The following is a 7,330-nucleotide window of genomic DNA, read 5'->3' as shown; positions in this document are numbered from 1 at the left end:
TTCAAAAAACAAATAGACTTAGAACTTCTGGTACCATGTCTCTATATTTAACCCATAAATTTCCCTGATCTCTAATGGGGATCTGATTCAAACATTCACAAATCCTGTCCATAAGGCACTAAACCCAGGGCTCCTAGCCCCTTGCTCTGTTCACACTGCTTTGGGGGGGGGAGCAGGTGGGAGGTCTCTTTTCAGATGTGCTTGTGAAAAAGTCACGGGCAGACTTTTGCCCAGGACATGTGTGTGTGCTTCAGGCTTTTCTTCACATTTTTAATATGTGCTAGAAACGTGTGTCCTTGCTTTGATTTCAACAGCTGAGTCCTGGTGGGAAAAGGTGGTAGAAGTGGTATTCTGTACTGTGTTGGTGGCTATGCAGGCCTCACCATTTTGCCCCTCCAGTGTTCCAGTGCCTAGAAAACATTTAACAGTGTAACCAAATAACCTTTTGGGGTTTTCCACTTTTGACAGACAATTTAGAATTGAGCACCCTACTGTTCTTTACAGTCAGGAATTCTTAATGGCTGTAAGATGCATTTGTGCTCTCCTCCTGGGCCGAAGAACAATGTCAAGAGCAGGAAGTGGCTTCCGTGGTCAAGGGCTGGGATCTCTTGGATGGCAACATACACAAAACAGGTGTTCAGTTGCCTTGACCCAGACCAAGCATCCATGAAGTAGGCAGCTCAGTCAGAAGGACCCAGAGGAGACCAGAGGTATGTCTCGGAGGGGCTGGGAGGAAGTGTAGAAATCTGCATGGATTTATTGGATCCAGAGAATTTCAGCAAGAACAAGTTCCTAGACCTCATTGTTGCAAAGAAAATTGCAGGTGGGGGGAAATTATGCAACAGGGTCAACGAAAGCATAGTAGCTAAACCACAGAAGACCTTGTGTTAAGTTATTAGGAGGCTGGAATTGATACCTGTGCTTCAGTTCGTCCTCCCTTTCCTCCCCCTCTTTTCATCCATCCCTGCTGAACTTGTTTGTCCTCCATTCTTTCTCTTCATACGATAAGAACAAAAAAACAACCAACAGCTCCCCACCCCTGAAAAAGCAAAAGGAGCCAGTCTATAAGCACATAACTTTCACATATAAACTGCTCTGGAAAGCTATTTATAGAAATATTAAAACAAAAAATTTTTTTTTCATATAAGAAAAGAGAACGGATCAGCAACCAAACTAAATCACTCCATTTTTGAAAGTCAGATAAAACCATCAGTCCAACCACTAAAAGCCTGGGCAAATAAAAAGGTTGCCTGCTGATGAAATTGCTTCGGTGGTCCTAGGTGATCGTCTCTGATGATCACATTTCAAAGGGGTAGGGCCATAAGAAATAAGATCTGGATCAGATCCCTGCCTGCCTCCCCAGAGGGAGTAGAGCAGCCTTTCCCAACCAGTGTGGCTCCAGATATTGTTGGACCACAATTCCCATCTTTCCTGACCATTGGCAATGCTGGCGGAGGCTGATGGGAGTTGTGGTCCAACAACATCTGGAGGCACACTGGTTGGGAAAGGCTGGAGTAGAGGGATACACCAAAGACCCTGTTTGGCAGTGGTTCCGCTCCTACTTAGCGGGTTGTCTCCAGAGGGTTGTGCTTGGGGAACATTGCTCGACACCATGGGCTCTGCAATGTGGAGTCCCGCAGGGTTCGGTTCTGTCTCCCATGCTTTTCAACATCTATATGAAGCCGTTGAGTGCGGTCATCAGGAGCTATGGAGTGCGTTGCCACCAGTACGCTGATGACACGCAGCTCTATTTCTCCTTTTCATCCACCTCAGGTGAGGCTGTCGATGTGCTGAACCGTTGCCTGACTGCGATAATGGACTGGATGAGAGCTAACAAACTGAGGCTGAATCCAGACAAGACTGAGATGCTGCTGGTGAACGGTTTCCCGGATCGGATGGTGGATATACACCCTGTCCTGGATGGGGTTACACTCCCCCTAAAGGACCGGGTTTGTAGTCTGGGGGTTCTTTTAGATCCTTCCCTGTCACTTGAGGCCCAAGTGGCATCGGTGGCACGGAATGCTTTCTACCGGCTTCGGCTGGTAGCCCAGCTACGTCCCTATCTGAGCAGGGAGGACCTAACATCAGTCGTACATGCTCTGGTAACCTCACGACTGGACTACTGCAATGCGCTCTACGTAGGGCTGCCTTTGAAGACAGTTCGGAAACTACAGCTTGTCCAAAATGCGGCGGCCAGATTAATAACGGGGACCAGGCGGTCGGAACACATAACACCTGTTCTGGCTTGCTTGCACTGGCTGCCAATATGCTTCCGGGCTAGATTCAAAGTGTTGGTTTTGACCTATAAAGCCCTATACGGCATGGGACCACAATACCTATCGGCAGAGCTTGGAAAAGTTACTTTTTTGAACTACAACTCCCATCAGCCCAATCCAGTGTCCATGCTGGCTGGGGCTGATGGGAGTTGTAGTTCAAAAAAGTAACTTTTCCAAGCTCTGCCCATCGGAACGCCTCTCCCGATATGAACCTGCTCGTACACTACGCTCCACATCGAAGGCCCTCCTCCGAGTTCTGTCTCATAGGGAGGCTCGGAGGACGGTGACAAGATCTAGGGCCTTCTCAGTGGTGACCCCCGAACTGTGGAACAGTCTCCCCGAAGAGGTGCGTATGGCGCCGACATTGCTCTCTTTTCGGTGCCAGGTTAAGACTTGCCTCTTTGCTATGGTGTTTTAATACGTAACTCGTTTTAGTTTTAAATTTTGTTGTAATTGTTTTTGATTTATTGTTTTATATATGTTTATCCTGTATTTATTATGAGATCTGAGATGTTTTGTATTTTTATATTCTGTTGTTCACCGCCCAGAGAGCTAATGCTAGTCGGGCAGTATATAAATCTAATAAAATAAATAAAATAAAAATAAATAAAATGAGATTGCAAAGCAAGGGTAGGATAATTCCAGCATGCAAAGGCAAAGCGGAGTAAGGCCTGAGCGGTCGGCCTGAGCACAGTATGTGATCCAAGAGCAGAATCAGAAGGTGACAGTCCAGGGATCAGCGACAGAGGAGATCCAATCCATGCAAGGTCAGTCAGGGATTGCGGTGCTGCAGCAACTGGGAGGCTCAAAGGTAAGACTGACGTTAGCCTGCTGGTGGAATTTATAAAGGTGTTTGGAGAGCCCTTCTCAAGGAGCACCTTACTCACTAGGAGTCCTTTACTACTGAGTCACACAGTGCCTTTGGACTCTCCAGGTGTGCACTTAATGAGCTTGGACAATTTAAGGGGTGTGCACTCTAGAAGGCTGAGGATGGGTCGACCTGCCCCTCCGACTCTACTAGCGATTCATCTACTGGCACTTGGACTGGAGCTCACTCTGAGGACCCCACAAGAGGATCTTCTGGAGGTAGCCCTAAAAGGTTTCCCCAGACTCCCACAAACTTTCAAGGCTGGCAAAGGGGGGCCCTGCTTGCTTCCTCAAGCCTTCAGTTGATGGGAAATCTGGCCTCTGAAGAGTCAGTATCTGGCTTTGAATTGGGGCTGTGCATGACAAGTCTGGCTGCACTGACTAATTTCTGAACCATCTTGTCTGGCCTTCCTCTTTTTCTACTCCCTTCTGTTTTTCCCAGCATTATTGTCTTTTCTATTTTTATTATTAATTTATTATTAAATTTGTTAGTCGCCCATCTGGCTGGTTGTCCAGCCACTCTGGGCGACGTACAAGATAAAACAGTACATAAACAGTTAAAATTTTTTAAAAACAGTAAAAACTAATCCGTCCCAAAAGCTTGCCTAAAAAACCAGGTCTTCAGGGTCCGGTGGAAGCTCATTATAGACGGGGCATGGCGTAGATCATTAGGGTGAATCATGCCTTCCCATTATGTGTCCAAAGTATGATGACCTCAGTTTTGTCATTTTAGCTTCTAGTTATAGTTCTGGTTTAATTTGTTCTAACACCCAATTATTTTTTTTCACAGTCGCAAAGCTCCAATACCACATTTCAACTGAGTTGCTTTTTCTCTTACCTGCTTTTTTCACTGTCCATCTTTCACATCCATACATAGGTATGCACTTAATGCATAGGTTATTTTAAATGATAATAATTAATAATAATAATAAAATATGTGATCTTTTTTAAAAAAATCATTTTGCCAGTAACATAAGTGCTACCCTCTAGAGGACACAATCTCCAGCAGTAGTTCTGTTGTGGAGGACAACACATTAATTCTTTATTCTACTTCCAGATGGAGGTTTATTGTGAAACCAGTCGGTGCTGCTCATGTACACAAGTTTTTCACACCATCTGCAGCAGAGTTGTGGAACCTTTTTTAGCCTGAGGGCCATTCTACTTTCTAAGGAGCCTTTTGGGGGCCACATGCCAGTGGTGGCCTGAGCTGGAGGCAAAAATGGGTGGAGAAATGAATTTATGATGAATGAATCTTTATTTAATTTTCTGTATAGTTTAGTTTTATGTACGCCGCTTAGAAATGCTGATAATGATTAAGTGGCCTAGAAATGTCTTAAATAAAAAAATAAAGAATAAATGAATGTAAATTCTACTTTTGTACCTTATTCTAGTTTCTCCACCCATCCTTCTCTCCATACTTCATCCAGACAAGCAAGAGGCATTATCAGAGTTCAAGGATGCTTTCCAGCCAGGCAAAAATATTTGGGGTGTGGGCAGTGAGGGGTGTGGCCTGGGGAGAGTTCTGAGGGCCAGATAGAGAGACCTGAGGGCCACATCCAGCAACTAGGCCTGAAGTGTTCTCACTCCTGGTCTACATGAAGTCGTCATCAAAATGCCAGCCCATATTTTTTGTTACATTTAGTCTGGATTTCCTTTTACCACAGGAAATCCATTCAGTGAAAATAATCTATTGTATATCTGTGGTTGCTGCAGGTGTGGAACCTTGTTGACACATTTGTTGGGTGGTCCTTATCCAGTGGAGACTGGTGGCCCCAATGTCAGTGGGACAGGCAATCCGCTCTGGGGTTTAGTTTGAACTTTCAAGGAACTGAATGGAGTGGATTCACTGCCCCACTGACGTCGGAGCCACCAGTCTCCGCTGTCCTTATCGTATGCCCCCATTTCCTTTTGCTCCTCACCTGAGCATCAACCTAGCTGGTGATGTGAAGCCTATTGGATTTTTGGCCATTTGGGGCAGAGGTCACTTCCAAATGACCTGTTATTTGAGCATTCAGTCGGATTTCTTTGCAGGGAGCTGATGTGACACTGTGTCAAGCCATTGTTGCATTTCCCCTTCACTTTCCATAGGGAAAAAAGTTCCATTTCATGTGAGTAAGGAAGAGGCTTTGTTGCACAAGAGTGCCAAATCCATTTTAACTGTGCCACCTGAATGCATCCACACGTGACTCAATCCCACCTGAAAACAGCAACAGTCTGAAAGCACCAAAGCCTGGCAGGTTTCTGGTGTATCAGAGGATAGAGAGTTTGGAGGAGTGTGGCGTAGGGGGATTTGGGTGCGGAGTCAATAAAATAAAAGTGCCTCGTTTATGCACAAACCCCCACAAAATTTCCAAAACTGGGGAAAGGCTGCTTCTCAGTGGTAGAGTACCTGCTTTGCGTGCAGAACGTCCCAGGTGTAATCCCCAGCATCTCCAGGTAGGGCTGGGAAAGTTTCCCTGTCTGAAACCCTGGAGAGCAGCTGCTAGTCAGTGTAGGCAGTACTGAGTGAGATGGGCCGATGGTCTGGTTCTGTAAAAAGCAGCTACCTGTGTTCCTATGAGACTCAAATACCAAACGTGCAGGCAAAACATCCAGCGCTTGGGACTCTTAAGCATTCATCTCTCTGCCCCAGTTCTCTTTTCCTTTCTGCAGACTTTTCTTTTAAGTGAACAATAGGTCCCTGAGACCACGTGAAGGCAACTGACGGAGGTGTAAACCACATCCCTCCCTTTGTCTCCTAGGCCTGCAGTCTTCCATCACGGCTGGCCTGCATCCCTCGTTCACCTCTTGCTGTTCCTCTTGAGGCACGTTGCACAGAGATCTCGAGACTGTCACCCACCCTAACTACTATACCGCAAGGTAAGATCTGCTGTGCCCTTCATGCCTTGTGCTTTGGCTCCCAGGTTTACTGGTGACCTTTTAAGCAGAACTGCAAACTTAGGACTTCCACACTGGAAGGTTAGGAATGATGTGCTAAGAGAGAGATCTGTTGATGCGTAGGACCTGTGAGAGAACTACATCGAGCCTCCACATGTAGAGGTAATCTACCCCGGGAACCAATGCTGGGAACAAAGAGAGGAGGACCACTTCTTTCATGTCTCTGGAAGTGGGGAACTGTCCTTCACTGGAGGTGTTTAAGCAGAGGATGAATGGCCATCTGTTACTGCAGCACAGATGGGGGGCTGGACTGGATGGCCTCTTAGGTCTGTTCCAATTCCTATGATTTTATTCCCTGCTCATAAGCTTCTCTGAGGCATTGGACTGGAGAAAGAACACATGGTTGAAGAAAGATCACCAGACTAAATGGATCGTTTGGGTTTGATCCAGCACCTCAAGAACATCCAGAAGCACAGACCGACTGAACCTTTTAATCCCAGTTCAGCAGCGTCTAGTTGTGTTTTTCCTCAGTAGTGAGGGAGAGGCCCTTCCACACTTTGGCATCCGGTTTGGAAAGTGTTGCCACATAAGTGCACTTCTGACACTGGTGCGTTACACATTTTTTCCAAGTGCAAGCGTCTGTCTAGAAGCCAAGCATCAGCAGCAGGTAGGGTCGGGCTTTTGCCTGGGCCCGGATGCTGCCGAGATGCTCAGTGTCTAATCCAGCCGCCATCTTCCCTGCTACAGTCACGCACGTGGATTGTGATCTCCCGGGCCTGCATTTAGAATCTTTGGAGCAACCTGCTGGGATAGATTTTGTGAAATGAAAGATGTGGTGTAGAACTTTCTGCCTGTATTTTGGAAGTCCTTTCTCTTACAGATATGTTGATGCTGACTGTAAGTACTGTTACGCTTGTGGGAACATGGGAAGCTGCCTTATACTGAGTCAGGCTGTTGGCCTATCTAGCTTATTGTCTACACTGGCTGGCAGTGGATCTCCAGGGTTTCAGGCAGGGAACACTCCCAGCCCTACCTGGAGATGCTAGGATCGAACCCTGTGTGCAAGGCATGTGCTCTATCATCCTTCCCACATCATGCTTCTCCAAGCGGTGTGAAGTCCCAGTGGGCGCACAGCAGCTTGGGTTTCCTTTGGGATGAGATCACTGGAGAGATTTTTTGGCAGTTTGTAATATTTGCATTTATCTGCAAATATTCAGGGCTAGCAAAGGTGGAAGCACAGCTGGAACACTTCCAGCCGACAGCCCAAATCTGCCGCTCCCACCTCAGGTATCTTGGGGAGACAACAACAC

At 46.6% G+C, this 7,330-nt stretch overlaps 1 protein-coding gene across 4 annotated transcripts in view; it reads left to right on the top strand.

Annotated features, from left to right (window-relative positions):
- The first annotated feature begins 2,459 nt into the window (after positions 1-2,459).
- Positions 2,460-7,330, top strand: part of RINL (Ras and Rab interactor like) — a 33,825-nt gene continuing 28,954 nt past the window's right edge. For 2 of the 4 annotated variants that reach the window (XM_061597632.1, XM_061597633.1), the window contains exons 1-2: positions 2,460-4,020; positions 5,885-6,002. The gene's annotated coding sequence lies outside the window, so the exon portion shown is untranslated. Of the gene's footprint in view, positions 4,021-5,884; positions 6,003-6,710; positions 6,918-7,330 lie in introns of those variants that run through there. The other 2 variants (XM_061597634.1, XM_061597638.1) reach the window with 2 other exon arrangements.

This window comes from Rhineura floridana, chromosome 15, assembly GCF_030035675.1.
Source record: "Rhineura floridana isolate rRhiFlo1 chromosome 15, rRhiFlo1.hap2, whole genome shotgun sequence".
Taxonomy (NCBI): Eukaryota; Metazoa; Chordata; class Lepidosauria; order Squamata; family Rhineuridae; genus Rhineura; species Rhineura floridana.
Note: the sequence above shows the minus strand (reverse complement) of the source record. Positions and strands in the feature narration are given on the sequence as shown.